The sequence below is a fragment of the Equus przewalskii genome, chromosome 1 (assembly GCF_037783145.1).
Source record: "Equus przewalskii isolate Varuska chromosome 1, EquPr2, whole genome shotgun sequence".
Lineage (NCBI taxonomy): Eukaryota > Metazoa > Chordata > Mammalia > Perissodactyla > Equidae > Equus > Equus przewalskii.
This window is the reverse complement of record NC_091831.1, coordinates 50,528,446-50,543,836: the sequence shown is the minus strand read 5'-3', so window position 1 is coordinate 50,543,836 and position 15,391 is coordinate 50,528,446. Positions and strand designations below refer to the sequence as shown.

The window sequence follows — 15,391 nt, the reverse complement described above, 5'->3', positions numbered from 1 at the left end:
TCATACTGTTTAAACTCTAAGAAAAAACCCGTTTTACTACTCCAAAAAGATGTTGTGCCTCCTATGTTATTAGCTGATTAACACTTTCTTCTGTAGTAGAGCTTTACCGGGATCTGACACCATAACGATATTATACATTTAATCTATTTAATAATTCTTAGGAAAGTATTACTTCTGCTAAAAATAATAGATACCACGAGGCCTCCATTATTCAAACTCAAGCAAAACCATAAAACTGCAGAGTGAGGTCTACAGATAATTTTCAAATCTTATTTTCAATGATTGCAGACTGCCTCTCCCATAAACTTTTATACCAGCTGTTAAAAGCTCTTCAAATTGATTTTGCTGTGTTTCATTCTCACCGCTCCTTCATATCGTGGGGGAGACGAAAAAGAAGAGCAAAGAGGCCTAAAGGTCTGGACATGTGAAGGTGCAAGGTAGTGACCCCTAGGTAATCCTGGCACTGGAAAGTCTGAACTATTCAGAGGTGACCATCTTTAGATCCTGGGGCAGAGCTGACATGTAATGCACTGGTTTCTAGTACTAATTTAGTCAAGTTCCTTTCACCTGCTGGGGCTTTGAAAGGCGAACGTGCAGAAGGCTGCAGTAATGATGGAGAGTCTTTGTACAAACTACACAAGATGACACGGAGTGATGTGTGGTTTGTGATGTCAGCAGAACCCGCGGACAAAATCGCTGGAGTTTCCATCTCTTGGCTAGAGAACGTCCCTACAAGAAAAAGCTGACCCTTGACACCGCCAGAAACTTTCCCCAGACTTGGCCTTCATTTGTAGGAGTCGCCCCTCTGAGGACGCCCCCCGCGAGTCCCAGAGGTGGGTCGTGGGGACGCCGACACTGGGGCGCGGTCCCTCCGGCCAGGCGCGCAGAAGGGCGGGGTCACAGGCACTGGGGCCACAAAGGCTGGGGAGCCCTGGAGGGAGGCCGACGCGAGTAAGGCGACAGCTCCGCGGGAGGGACCGGGGGAGGCGGCCCAGGGCTCCGGGGACCGGCTTTGGCTCCAGGGCCCCGCCCAGATGACTCCCGAGCAGGCCGCGAGGCTGGGGAGGGAGGCGGCCGGCCGGGGCGGTGGCGGGCGGTGGGGAACGCCCGGGTGGGAGAGGGCGGGCTCGGCGCGGGGGCTCGGCGGCTCTCCCCCCGCTCCCCAGCCCCCGCCCCCCGGCTGGACAAAACCCGCTCGCCGGCCCGTCGCCCGGCTGGACCAGGAGCCGCTGCCCGTGCCTCCGGCGTCCCCAGGTAGACTCTGCGCGGCGCCGGGCGGGGCGGGACGGGGCGGGCTCGGCAGGGGCAGGGGGAGACGGGGACGCGCCAGGGTGGGCGGGACTATGGGGGTTCTCTCTGCGCACCCCCTATATCCGCAGGCTCATGGGACTCTAGGGCTTGGAGCATCCCTTTGAGCCCCTGAAGGGTGGTGACCTGGTTCTCTTACACTGACCTCCTGACAGCTGCCCAGCTGCACTGAGAAAGCACAGGGCCCCAGAGGGGGCTTGCTTCCAAAATACCTTGGGTGTTTTCTGTACCCTCCCACCTACCTGTCCCCCACACACACACACACACACACACACACACACTTAGCAGGCGGAGGCGGGGGCCTGAGGGATTAGAGGGATAGAGTGACTGTCAATAAGAAGAGATTAGAATCCGGGCAGGACGTGTCCACACTGGGGTCTTCAGATAGTACACTCAACATCTGCGGCTCCTCCTCGGTCCGGCCCACAGGTGACGCGTGATTGATTTTTCTTGGTTTGTTAGTTCTGAAAGCCCCCGGCTGTAAAAAGGTTTGGGTCAAGGATGAGACTTTGATCCACAGAGGCTTTCTTTGCCCTGCTCTCCAACACCTTTCTGAAAGAGGGCTAGATTGCAGGATCCTAAAAAGTTTGGACAGGGTGTTCAAGGGAGCTTAGTTTTTAAAACTTGTGAGTTTTTGGAAAACAAAAACAAATTCTCTTAGTTTGAATTCGGTTTTCTTTTTCAATATACGTGTATGCATGTTAAGAGAATTAGTAACAAGTGATGTCATTAGATAGTGAGTCCAGTGGGTGTGGCATTGTTAGAATTGAAAACTAACTTTACTGTGTAGTTTTTAAAAATTTGCTTCCTTATGTGCCTTTTTATGTGCTATATGATTGGGATGTGTCTTTGTTGGCAATCCTGTCACATCACCTTGGCATCTTCGAGGTTTCTCCTGGTGTTGGCCACTTGACCTGGCACACCGACCAGTAGATGACCTTTTTATTTCTAGTGTTTCAGGTGGGTGCAACCCCACTTCCCAGGCCTCTAGTTTTGGTCTCTGGTGAGAGGAAAAAGGTACCAGAAATGTGCTCTTGGCAAATTTGGGAGCACGGAGGAATGCCGTAGATTTTCCTCCCCATTAAAGTTTTCACGTATTGGCAATTTAAAACCCAAGGCATTGTTTACCACCTGTCAGACTCACTCAGAAGTGTAAGGATTAACTAATAAAAGATTTGTAAAATGCTTCCCCAATATAAAATTCCATAAATATGCTAAACAGTAATAATCCACCCATTGTTAAATTTATGTAGCTGCTTCTGCCATGCATACAAGATGATTTAGAATGCATGTTTCCTGTCAATTAAACAATGAGTTTGGAGTAAAATAATGAGTTCAATTCTCATCCTATGAAACTTTGAAATAAAATTTCTCCCATAAGGCACCATCAGCAGAGAATCATAAAGTAAGCAGCGTTTCAAAAAGCTATATATGGAATGGCATTTACCTTATGGTTGGGGGAAAAGGGACCCAGTGAACTTCTGAAACTAAGAAATATTCAGCCCTGGTTCAAGTGTGCCTGAACCATAACTATTCCCTTACGTTTTGGGTAAGTCTACCGGGAGGGCAAACAGGTTTTGTGGGATGGCCTTATAGCTGTCCGCTTTAATCCATGAAATACACCTCTTGGTATTTTAAGGCTGAAGTTCACTCTGTGGTTTTGTTCACAGACGACGAAGAAAATCTTCATAGTTATTTGGATAAATTATTCATTCTTCCAATATCATGGGCTTGGTTTTTAAGCATCCTTGACACCGGCAATCATTTTAATATCCTGCAGATAATTGAATTAGTTAGTTCCCAGTGGATTGAGTGGCATGTTAACATTTTTCTCTTTGCATGTTTTTAATAATAAAATGTATCATTCTTCTGTTTGCTGGTCTTCTAGAGTAAAACCTGTGTCTTGAATGCTAATTTTAAGTATAAATATTGCTATGGATGGTCTTTTCTGTTTTATGAAGACGATTCTAGATTCAGAACTAGCAGATTAAGCAGTAAGCAAAGCCATGACCATGACGTTGGGGATGTTTTCCTTTGACCCCTTCCCACTTTCAAAAGCCGTGTCTTCTCATTTCCTCCACTCACTTCTCTCAGGTGGTAGCTGCTAAATAGGCCCCAGCCCAGTATTCTAGAACCTGTCTCTGCCACCACTCCATTTATCCAAGTAGCTTAACTGCCGCCCTACTTCTTTCCCAGCAGCTTGGTATGGGTGAAAGTGCGCCAGGGGAAAAATCAAAAGAGTTTGTATTTATTGGGCAGCTATGATATGCCAGGCACTGTGCCACATTCTCTCGTAAATCCCTGTCACAATCTGATGGGCTGGATGGCATCTGTGTTTCTCAGAAGAGGACTCGGAGTCTCAAAGAAGCCCTGGTGTGCAAGGACGAGGCGTTTATGAGTCAGAGAGCCAGGACTTAAACCAAGGCATTCGGGCACTGCCTGCTGTGTTGTGGTCCCTAAGAAGGGTTCCCATTCTGGGCTGAAGCAGGGGAGAGCTTTCCCATTAACTAACTGGCCAATTGATCTCAGATAAGTCCCTTAAACGTACTGGGCCTCTGATTTCCTTTCTCTGCTGTAGATTAAATTATCTCTCTGAGGTGAAAGAGACTGTTCCAGGATTTGGGTTGCCAAGCATATAAACCGCTCCTCCCATGAGATTCCAGAATGTTCTGTCCCCTGCCCTTTCCTCCAACCCCCTCCCTTATCTTTTCTTTTCCTTTAGCTCCAAGTAAATATCACCTCCTCCACAAGGCTTTCCCTGAACATTGTTCACACTGCTATTCTCTGTCTCAGCCCTTAGTGACCCCTCATAACACTGATTACAAACTGCAGTTATGTTATTTCTATGTCAGTTTACGTGTGGTGGTGGTTTTTATCTTCTCCCCCAACACTGCCCCATCAGATTTTAAGCTGCATGACGCCAGAGCTCTTTTTGTCTAACTTTTTCATTATTGTCTCCCCAGGGCCTAGCATGGTGACACAGAGCACATAGTTGGTGATCAATATGTATACGTTGAATGAATAATTCTCTCTTATAAGGGCATGTGCTAATGGCCAAGATATCCTCCCTTCCTTGGGATAACCTAAACAAAGTCTCATTATCTTACACTCTTAGAGAGAGTGAGCCTGAATTGTGAATGGGATCCAAGTATAGTAACAGAGACAGTGGGCCTGCCCCAGGACACACAGGACAAATGGAGACACTGTACATAGTCCAACCCCAATATTTTACAGCAGAGAAAATTTATCCTCAGAATAATAATAGAAACTTGGGTTTCGAAGATACTTGAGAGACCAGTTAATGGTCCAAGTCCTCGTTTCATTGATGAGGACACTGAAGCTTGGAAAAAGTTTCAGCTCTAAACCTAAAGTATGGAACCTGTGCCACCTGACCCCTATACTCTTTTTACCAAGAGGTCAAAAGTCTTGGGGACCACCTAGTCAACAGGGGTAGGAAGCTTTGGGCAATGATGCTTTTTTTCAGAAATTCCAAAGAGGCTTACGTTTCCCAGACAAATCCTCGGTAGCAGCATTAGTACACAGCAGAACATCCTACTTCAGATAATCTTATTTTGAAATTTTGTATGGCCTCTATAAATTTCAGTGACTCATTTACTATTTTAATGATCCATCAGGCAGCCTTTTAATACCTATCATTAGTTTCCCAATTCTGTTTAAATGCTTGGGAGCTCCAAATGGAAAATCTACAGTGCTGAGCATTTTAACACTAGTGTGATAGATTCAAGATACAATGAAAAGATGATTGGTATTTTGAACTCCAAATGATGATGGCTTGTTTTTAAAGGACTAAAATAACTTTTCTTCTCTAACTTAGAGAGCAATCCTTGCTAGAGTATTACATCCCATAAAAAAGCAGTTCTTAAACTTTAGAGAGCATAAAAATCATCTGGAAGACTTTTTAAAAACTCAAGATTGCTTGGAGCCATTCTGCACAGTTCTGAATTAATAGGGCTGAGATTGGACCCAGACAACTGCATTTTTTAAAAAATACCTTCAGTGATTTCTCGATCAAATTATCTGAAGATGTCCCTGTGATGTTTAAGAATAATTTTGGTATATTTTGAATTTTTCCAGATTCCTTCTAAGAGAATTTTTTTAAACAAAGATATTTGGGGAGTTGCGTTTCGACATGTTTGAATCTAGCAAATAGCAGAGATGATCAAAATTGGTTTACTAGGTATGATGGGCATTTGTTTCCTTCTAGCAAAAGCCACATCTGTATAATCATAATATAGCTACTGAGTTTTATATTGGCCCCAAATCAAGAATGTTCCATAATGTTTCTGTTGGACCACAAAAATAAATCAGTATTTAGCAATAAAAGTTGAGTGCTAAGTTCTGTGGAGAAGTAATGAAGCCCTTTGCCCTCCAGATGATTACATTCAGCGTAGCAGAGAAATAAGATTAATATTCACAAAAAATTCAAGGACAGGGTTGCAGATCAAGTACAGGATGTCCAGTTAAATTTGAATTTCAAAGATACAACAGATCATGCTTTAGTAGGCAGGTCCCATATAATATTTTCATTTGCTAAATCTGGCAGGCTTGCTCCAAGGAACATTAGCATTTAATGTCATTAGTTTCCAGAACTGAAGGCAGGGTGGTGGTTGAGTGGTTTTTAAGCTTGCTCTGGACATGCTCCTGAGAAAAAATGCCCAATGGCACTTTCCAACACAACTCTCATGCCATTCCGTGGATTCCAGGCTGCCAAAGCTCTTGGGGACACCAGGGTCATCTGCAGTGGTAGGAAGCAGAGGCCAGCTCTTCAAGCTACTGACTGTGGGCTGGGGAGGTCTAGACGGTGTCTTGGAAAAGTGGGATTTGACCTGGGCCTTTAAGAGCAGTAGAATTTACCTGGAGTGTGGGTTTAGGGGACTTCTGGGTCTTTGAGAGCTGGCAGGTTCCCTTAGGCTTTGAGGGTGTTTAGGGCAGAGTCCTGAGAAATTAGCTTGGACAGGTTAAAAAAAAATCCAGATTATGGACAGCCTTACCTTCCAAAGGGTTTAGACTGCCTGTGTTGGGAAAGAGTGTCTTCATTGATGTGTCAATTAGGGGAGAGAATGTGATCAAACAAAGGGAGATAGCATGGGGAAATTGTAGGGAGCCTGAGCTCCAAGGTCAACAGGGATGGTCTAAGCTCCTCCATTGACAAGCTAGGAAGACTTTGCTGTGTGTGCAACTTCTATGAGCCCACATTTCCAGAGCTGGGAATTGGGAATAATCATAGAGGCAACTACTAGGCTTGTTGGAGGATAAAATAAAGTGGCACAGTGCTTGGCACAGTGGGTGATGCTGCGTAAATGTTCCATGCATGGTACCTAGTATTCTGATACACTACTGCTGCTGCCCTTGTGATTATGTAAGGGGCGTTAGGCTCCTAGCAGCCTGCAGGAATGGTTTTGGGGAAGTGAAAGAAGAAAAAAACGATTGTTTGATCTAGATTTGGCGAAAGCTTGAAACTTTCACTTTTCCAAGTTGAAATTTCATTATCAAAAGCAGGGAGGGCAGAAACAAGATACTAAAATAATGCTTGTATTTTTAACTGAGGATTTTAAAATAAATACATTCAACTCTTCATGATTTCTCCTAGGAATATTATGGATAATCCAAATAATTTACTCTGATCTATAGTCAAGTAAACCTTTTTTTAAAATTCTTTGTGTTACTCTTAACTGCAGATTTGCCATCTGACTTGTTTTGTTTGGGCTAATATTTAAATTAATTTGCACATGATAAGCTCAGACTAATCGTTTAGATGTTGTTCCCCAAAGCCTTTTACACAGCAAGGCAGAGGAGTTTATGAGATAATTCACAAAGCAACTTCCCTTCACTGAGGTGACTGATAACACTGGAGATGGTATCCCGGGGCTCTGGAGTCAAACTGCTGGCTCCTCCAACTAGCTTTGTCACCAGGCGGGTCACTTTGCTTGTCTAAACCTCAGTTTCTCCCTATCTGTAAAACAGAACTAATAATAGCCCTTATGTCCAAGGGCCTGAGCATAATGTTCTCACATGATTCCTGGTACGCAGTAAGCGTTGCATAGAATTCTGTGACCTCAGTGTTGTCTTCATCTTATCAGTATATTATTTCTTTAATATGTTCATAAATAATTCAATTCAGGAAAACGTCTAATAATGTAGGAGATCTCTGTGACCTTTAGTCACATCTTAATTTATTGATTTACATGCCAGGGCTGTTTAGAACATTTTCCAAGCCATAGGGTGCAGTCTTCTTATTTCAAAGAATTTTTAATCCCAGTTGTATGTGTTCCTTTCTCTTGCTCATCCATCTTCAACTTTTACAAGGTGATTGGTACCTTGCTAAAGAGCTTTGGGTTTCAAACTGTACAGGAAAGCATCTGGGCCCTGGAATTTACGTGGCTTGTAAATCTACGTTACAGAACAATACAGAATTGCTTTAAGGTACATTATGGTTACATATATGACAGTTATATTTTATTTGGTCTATGCTGAGCCCCTTGAGGGTATCTCCCACAGTGCCTTAAAGATGGTAGATTCAAATACTTATTGAATGAATTTAATGTATAATAAAATACATCACATTCTTTTTCTGAGGACAGCTTTCCCACACATTAGGAAATCTAACTTAAAAAAAAAAAAAACAAAGATGAAAACAAGAGAAAGATATGTAAGCTTCATGCAGAAGATCATTAGTCTGATATTTCTAACCTGAAGTATTGAAGATGAATTTGAAAAGTGAATTTGGAGATCTACCATGCTTATTTTCCAGAAGAGCTATGGATAATAACAAGCCTGTATCTCTACTACGGTCTTTGATTAGCTGGCCCCTCTCTCTAGAATGCTCTTCCCTCCAATCTTGCTTGGCCCAGCTAAGATGACACCTCCTCAGAGAGGTCTTCCCTGGCCACCCAATCTTGTTCACTTTCTATTACACTATTTTGTTTTATTTATTATAGTACATTACCATCTACTTATTTCATATTTGTTTTTCATCGTCTGCCCTCATCCCCACTGGACTAGAAGCACCCTGAGGTCAGAGGTCAAGTCTAAATGTTTACTGCTGTTTTCTGAGTATCTAATACAGTGCCAGGCATTTAGTAGGTAGTCAGTAAATATTTTGTCAACTTTGAATGTCAAAAGACCAAGATCTTGTCTTCTGGGGTTATTCTACTGCAAAGCAGTAATTTTTAATCTTTTGGGTCAAATTCACCTTTCAGAATTGGATTAAAATCATGGAACTCTTCCTTAATAAACTATGCACAAAATTTTGCATAGAATTTGAGAGAGTTCATGGACCTCAAGCTAAGAATTACAGCTCTAAAAGTGTATGTATAAATATAAAAAAAACTAACTGAAATATTGAGCTAAATGTCACCAAAAAATTTAATTACTATGAACATCAGTGTTTTAATGTTCATACATTTATGGTAATAAATTATATGTTGCCTTGGGAAAATTTTGCAACCCTACAAAGGAAAAGAAAGTCTATCTATAAATGTATACTTTATTTATACGCTGGAAAGGATTTAAGGCTTACAGAGAAAGGCTAATAAAAATACATACTGTACAGCAATATAAAATATATTTCAAATAGGTGAGAAAAAAATGAGTCAAAGGAAAAAAATAAAGCTAAGAATGTAAGATGGGGCCAGGAGAGAGATTCATACTCAAAATTTATGCCATGAAATTCAACACTCTTGCTAGAAGATAGTAACAAATTTTGCTCTCCATTTTTTAGCATCCAAGGCGAAGGGGGAAAAAAATCAGTTATGCCTTGCAGAGGGTCATATTTTATATATACTTATATATGAATATATGTATATGTATTTGATAGCAAACTGCTTCTTAAAAGAAGGAAGCTCGGGTGTATGTAATAATAAGGAATGGAGATTTTATTTCCAGTGTTTGCTTTTGGTAAGTGCCCTTTTACCTGAGCCTGAAATAACCCATAACAAAATGTTCAAAAATAACTAGCATTTTGGATGTTTATAATTAAGATTTTATGGCGCGCTGTAATTTTTGTTAGCAGTATGCCCTCAGAAAGAGGCCTCGTTAGGTCAGTAAGACCCTCCTAGAACCTCCTAGAACCTCCTAGAACCTCGGGGGAGGAGGGCGGAGGGAAGGACAAGGAAGACAAAGTTTTCCTCTGTTTTCTTACACCCCCTCAGTCCCTGCAGCACCCCACCCTTTCCGCTGTTGCACTCTGTTTAAATAAAACCCTGAAGCTCTCATTCTCCCCTTTAAGGGGTATGCACCTAAGACGTTGACAAACGCAAGTTATTCCAGCTAACCATCGATTCCTTGGATAGCCGTCCATCGGGGACTTCTACGCTTTCTCTCTTCTAGAGAGCAAATACAATAACTAGCTTCTCGGAACGTGATGTGGATTTGTGGCATTCTCTGAGGGGCTATAAATGTATCACATTGACAGCTTTATTTGTCATTCTTAAATGGAATGTGTTTCTCCCCCTTTGTGTTAAATCGAAATCAGATGGCATTTCCTATTTCCATGTGGAATGTTTTTACTCCCATAATTGCAGAAGTACATTCATAACTGGTACTATTCTAATTTACAAAATTTGTGTTCCATTATTTGGGAGAGGGGTCTGTCTTTGGAACGCAACTGAGGGAAAACAACTTATGCAACATTTTCGTTTTGCCTATTTATTGAGATCCTGATACAGTTGCTAGAATTCTGTCACCATATGGAAGCAGAGACAATTATATTACATGGAACGACATGGATTTTAAAAGCAAGGATATAAAAAGTCACACCCAGCAGAATATCCACAATCCAGAGACTTAAATGTTTTTGAGATCTCTTCTCTCCTTTCCCTCCCCAGCATGCCTCTGGTCCTAATCCTCTTTACCTCTCCTTGCAATGGCTCTTGTTTCAATATATGCTGTGGCAAAATGGCAAGAATAGGGTTGAAAAGTTCACATCTTAGCATATTTCTTATAGGTGAAATTTTTCATTAAAAAATCCCTATCATTACCATCCACCCACTACAGAATCTGGGTAAGAAAGGAAGCCCTCCTACTTTAATTTCTTAAAACCATCAAAAACTCTCAACGCTCTTGTCACTGATCTCAATATTGTGCTTACTTTTAGAATTTTTTTTTTAAAGATTTTATTTTTTTCCTTTTTCTCCCCAAAGCCCCCCGGTACATAGTTGTATATTCTTCTTTGTGGGTCCTTCTAGTTGTGGCATGTGGGATGCTGCCTCAGCGTGGCCCGATGAGCACTGTCATATCCGCGCCCAGGATTCGAACCAACAAAACACTGGGCCGCCTGCAGCAGAGCGCGCGAACTTAACCACTCGGCCACAGGGCCAGCCCCTTACCTTTAGAATTTTTAACCACTAGGCTACGGGTACATTTTTTCTGCCTGAATTTATATCTGTGTTTGTTTTCATACTCATTTCATAACTCATGTTTTCAATAAAGTCGTTTTTGTTGAGTACCTACTATGTGCCAGACACTGGTAGGATGCAATAAATTGCATCATTTGGCCCTCATTTGGCCTACAGCCTGATGAGGAAGATAGACAGTAAAAGAATGACACAAATAGGTATGAAACTGAAACTGTTGTAAATGCTACAAAGGAGAGAGACAAAATTCTGGAAAATGAGATCTCAAAGATGTGTAGGAGTCAACTAGGAAAGGAGTATAGGCAGAAGGCACAATGTATAGGAAAGCCCTCTAGCAGGAGAGAGCAGAAGTAACGTGAGAGAATGAAGGAAGGCCAAGTGGCTGGAGTACAGAGGGCAGGGCGAACAGCTTGAGTCTAGAGATGTCGTCAGGGGCCATCACCATAAAAGACTTTTTAGCCATATCAAAGAATATGCCTTTATCCTAGGACCAATGAGAAGGTTGAGGCTTTGGGGGAGGGGGGGGCGGCTAGGATTCTAGTTAATGATATTATCTATTTTATATTTCAATAAATATTTCTGGCTACAGTGCAGAGTATAGGTTGGCAAGGGGAAAGTTATGTAGACCAGTTGAACTTTTTCAGTAGAGAGATACTGATGGCTTGGCCAAGGGAAGGAAGGATGAGATGTTGGTGATTTCCAAAAAGTCAGTGAATTCAAGAGCTATATACAAGATAAAATTGACAGGTTGTCTTCTGTGATATTTTTATGGAGCCCATGAGGAAGTCAGGGAACACTGGAGGAGGAACGAGTTTGCGAAGACAGATGCTAAGTTTAGTGCTCGATATGTTGAGTTTGAGATGTCTTGGACAGGGCAGAGCTAGCTGACGTTGGACTATGGGTGTGGAGCTTGTCAGAGAGGTCTGGGGTTTAGACAGAAACTTGTGACTCATCTTTACACAGGTCTGGAGATGGATATGATTGCCTGGAGAAAGATTATAAAGTGATTGGTAGAAGAGAAGACTAGGACCAAAGTCTTGAGGAATTCAAACCCATAATGGCCATGTAGTGAGGGATGAGCTTGCAAAGGATGAAAGAAGTACTAAGAGAAATAGAAGAAAATCCAGGAAATTGCTGCATAATGAGAGGCAAGGGAGCAAGGATTTCATTTCAGGATGATGGGAATGGTCAGTTGGCTTGAACGTGGAAGACTGAAAAGTGTTTATTTTATTTAGCAAAAAGTGGAGAACACTGATCAGAAGAGAATTGTTTTGAAATAAAGAAATCGCTAAGTGATACATATGGGAAATAAAGCTGTAACTTGTTCTATCTGTGGTCATGCCTGTTTGAGAATATTTCAGATGTTTGTATTTTGCATATGTCTTAAGAAGATACTTAGGGAGGAGGCATGATAGAGAGGAAAGTCATTTTGGCGTGTTGGTGACCACTAGAAAGACTATTCTTGAACATAGAACAGTCTGAGGTTCTGGGGTCTGAACTGCAGAGAAAAGTTGAACCTGACACCAGGGAACTTTATGAGCACAGCGCTGCCTGTTTCTCCACCCAGTGGTGCTCTTGTGACAAGGTAAATAGACCAAACGTCCATGGAGTCGTGTTGACTTGCCTCACCCATTTCCTGGCATCGCTGTGCGGGAGAAGGCAGCTGTCGGCTGAAAAGTCACAGAGCACATTCTCGGTGACTTCTGTGAGGTGAGCTGCGGCCTCAATTTCCCCCCCTACACCTGCTACAACACAGAAGTTGAGCCCACCCAGAGGGAGCAGAGTAGAAGTCAGCATCTCAGCACAGCAAGCCGTGTGATAAGGCAGAAGTCAGACGGAAATGGTGAGAGCTGCCAGTGGGAGGTAAGAAAAGACAGACGAGCATCAGTAATTATTTGCAGTAGTCTAGCTATAAAGGGAGGGAGATAAGTGGATGAGCGAGCACTTATTCATTCAACAAATATTAAACTATATGTGCCAGGCACTAGGATAGATACCACAAAGACATTTTCCACCCCTAATGGAAGATGTGCCATAAGATATATTTCATTTGACAATCTCAAATGCATAATGACTCAGTATTTTGTGAACTGATTCATTAAAAAATGTGACATTTGGAGCCAGCCCAGTGGCATAGCAGTTAAGTTCACACACTCTGCTTTGGTGGCCTGGCATTCACCGGTTCAGATCCTGGGCACAGAGCTACGCACCACTTGTCAAGCCATGCTGTGGCAGTTCCCACATGTAAAGTAGAGGAAAATGGGCACAGATGTTGGTTCAGGGCCAGGCTTTCTTAAAAAATAAACAACATTTTTCCTCAAATATGAACTTACTTGATTTTTATAAAATGATGAAACAAATTTGTGTTAAAATAAAAAAGAGAAAAATAACATGTCCATCTGTACTTGTTTTTTTTTTCTCATCCTCTCTCCTTTCATTCCTTTTGTGTTCTGAATTTGCACAGTCTTACTATTGTCACTTATTCAGAAAATATTTTCTCGAATGGTGTCCTTAACCCTATGTTCAAAGCCTCTCATAGTGCTATTTGACTTTTAAAAATCATCTAATCGCCTGTAATTTATAGAGCACCCACGTGTTCAAGCATTGACTATTACCCCATAGAAGTTAGAAACGTGAATAAAGCAGAGTTTTCCTAGCTAGACTGTAAGCTTTCTGAGAGCTCTTGGCATTGCTGTATTTAGAGCTATCAAATAAAGCCAGAGTACTATAAATGTGATTTTTGTAGTAAGGATACAGTTCAGGATCATTGGGTTTGTAGAGGAAGGTACAATGAATTCTTACTCAAGAATTCAGGACGATCCCTAAAAGAGGTGTTATTTGCACTGAGTGTTAAAAGATGAGCACTTCAGACAGCAGAAAGCTGGTAATCCAAGTCATGGAGGCAGGAAACAGCTTTTAGGGGGAACAGGGCACAATGAAATGGTTTAGTCTGACCAGAGAGGTTATGTGGAAAGTGGTAAGTGTACGGATCGCAGATCTTGGAAAGCTGGGCTGAGAAGTTTTAGACTTGATCCTATAGGGATTGGAGAGTTGTTAGAAGTTTTCAAACAAGTGGAGAAGCACCAAGTTTAGGAAGAAAACTGGGATCATCAGGAAAGCTGGGAAATGTTGGAGACTGGAAGCAGGGAGTACATGAGATGGGAGGCCATTGCCTGGATGGGAACTGGTGGACACTGGATGAGTTTCTGATATGACAGTGGCCTTGGACATGTCAAAGGGAAGTAGAGCTTTTTCTGTGCAAAGTGGCCATAATCAGTTGGAGTGTGTGTGTTGCAGGGAGGTGCAGTGATGGGGGAGAGCATGAAAATGACACTGAGTGTTCAAGCCAGAGTGACGATACCACTGATTTTAGGTAGAGAGAAAAGCAAATTCAGGAGAGCATAGGGATGAGGATCTAGCCAGGAGAAGCATCAAAAAAGACAATTTAAGTCATGGGTGTAAATGAAATTGCTGCCAAGCAGAGAATGTTGAGGAAGGCCCACATTTAAGGGGAGACAGAAGAAAAAGAACCAGAAGAGGAAAATTGAGAGGAGTTTCCTGCAAGATTGGAAGGGAGGTTTCAAGGAGGACGAGAAAAATATGTGGATTTCAAGGAAGGGGCCTCCTACTATGATTTGTTTCATTTATATAATCATTTGGTTGTATCTTCTCCCTTTCTCTTCCTCTCCCTTTTGGAATGGCCCTGTGAAACGGGCTGTGCAGCTGTCAGTACTGTAGCACATCTGGGCTTACACTTCATCTTTGCAGCTCTATCCCTATTTATTAGTGAGCGGTGACTAAACTCACTGGCAATCATTGGCTTCCTTCAGAAACTCCTCCTCGCTATTGAGAACATGACTCAAGGAAAGAAGCTCCTTGTGTGTTTGTCAGGAAGCCGCAGCAAGGGAGGAGAGCTGGGGGATTTGCTTATTGGGAGTTAGTGGGATTTTCATAGCAACAATAACTACCTCCGCACAAAAGTATTGTTTTGCCCTTCAGTGTTCATGGTAGATAGTCCTACTCTTATTAAATAGAATAGTCCACTTTATCTCAATGTCCCTATATCATGTTTTACATGAAAAATTTTTCTATGAATTTCATATCAGGAAGATAAAATACTTGGTTTCTTTAGGGGAAGTGATGTATTTTCTCCTTTCTAATAATAGGAGTTATAGAAGAAATTAGGTTTTCCTTTTACCTAAATTACTAAGAAATTCAAATCCAAATGATAACTTCAGTCATTTCAACTGTTGACCAATATAAGTAGCATAAATACTTCCTCCTTTTCTACTCTCAACACTATTTTCTTATTTTTATTCATATTACATTATTTTTCTTTTTGGAAGCCACCTCAAATTCTTAAGATAAAGAGTCAGGACATAAACAAATTAAATACGTCTACTATTAACTAAATATCTTTCCGCACATCATCTCATTTGACCATCAGAACAGCTGGTATTATTACTCCCACCTGAGAGAGGAGGGCACTGCACCTCCGTGAATTAAGGACTTAACGTTCACTCAGACAAATACCGAATGGGATCCGACCCCAGACCTTCTTTCTCTGATGGCTGTAGTCATTTCCGCCTTTCTTGCTCAAACTTTTGTGGACAGCTAGTTGATTTGTAACTGGCATATGGTGGGTTGGGATAGCTCTCGTTCAGATGAGAAATAATCACTAACATAAGAAACTAGTATTGTCTGAGCAG

At 41.9% G+C, this 15,391-nt stretch overlaps 1 protein-coding gene across 15 annotated transcripts in view; it reads left to right on the top strand.

Moving 5' to 3' along the window:
• Nucleotides 1-665: 665 nt before the first annotated feature.
• RHOBTB1 (Rho related BTB domain containing 1) overlaps nt 666-15,391 on the top strand; it is a 117,839-nt gene continuing 103,113 nt past the window's right edge. For 5 of the 15 annotated variants that reach the window (XM_070563039.1, XM_070562917.1, XM_070563218.1 and 2 more), the window contains exon 1: nt 1,100-1,254. The gene's annotated coding sequence lies outside the window, so the exon portion shown is untranslated. Of the gene's footprint in view, nt 834-1,088; nt 1,255-1,624; nt 1,738-12,369; nt 12,546-15,391 lie in introns of those variants that run through there. The other 10 variants (XM_070563132.1, XM_070563248.1, XM_070562975.1 and 7 more) reach the window with 8 other exon arrangements.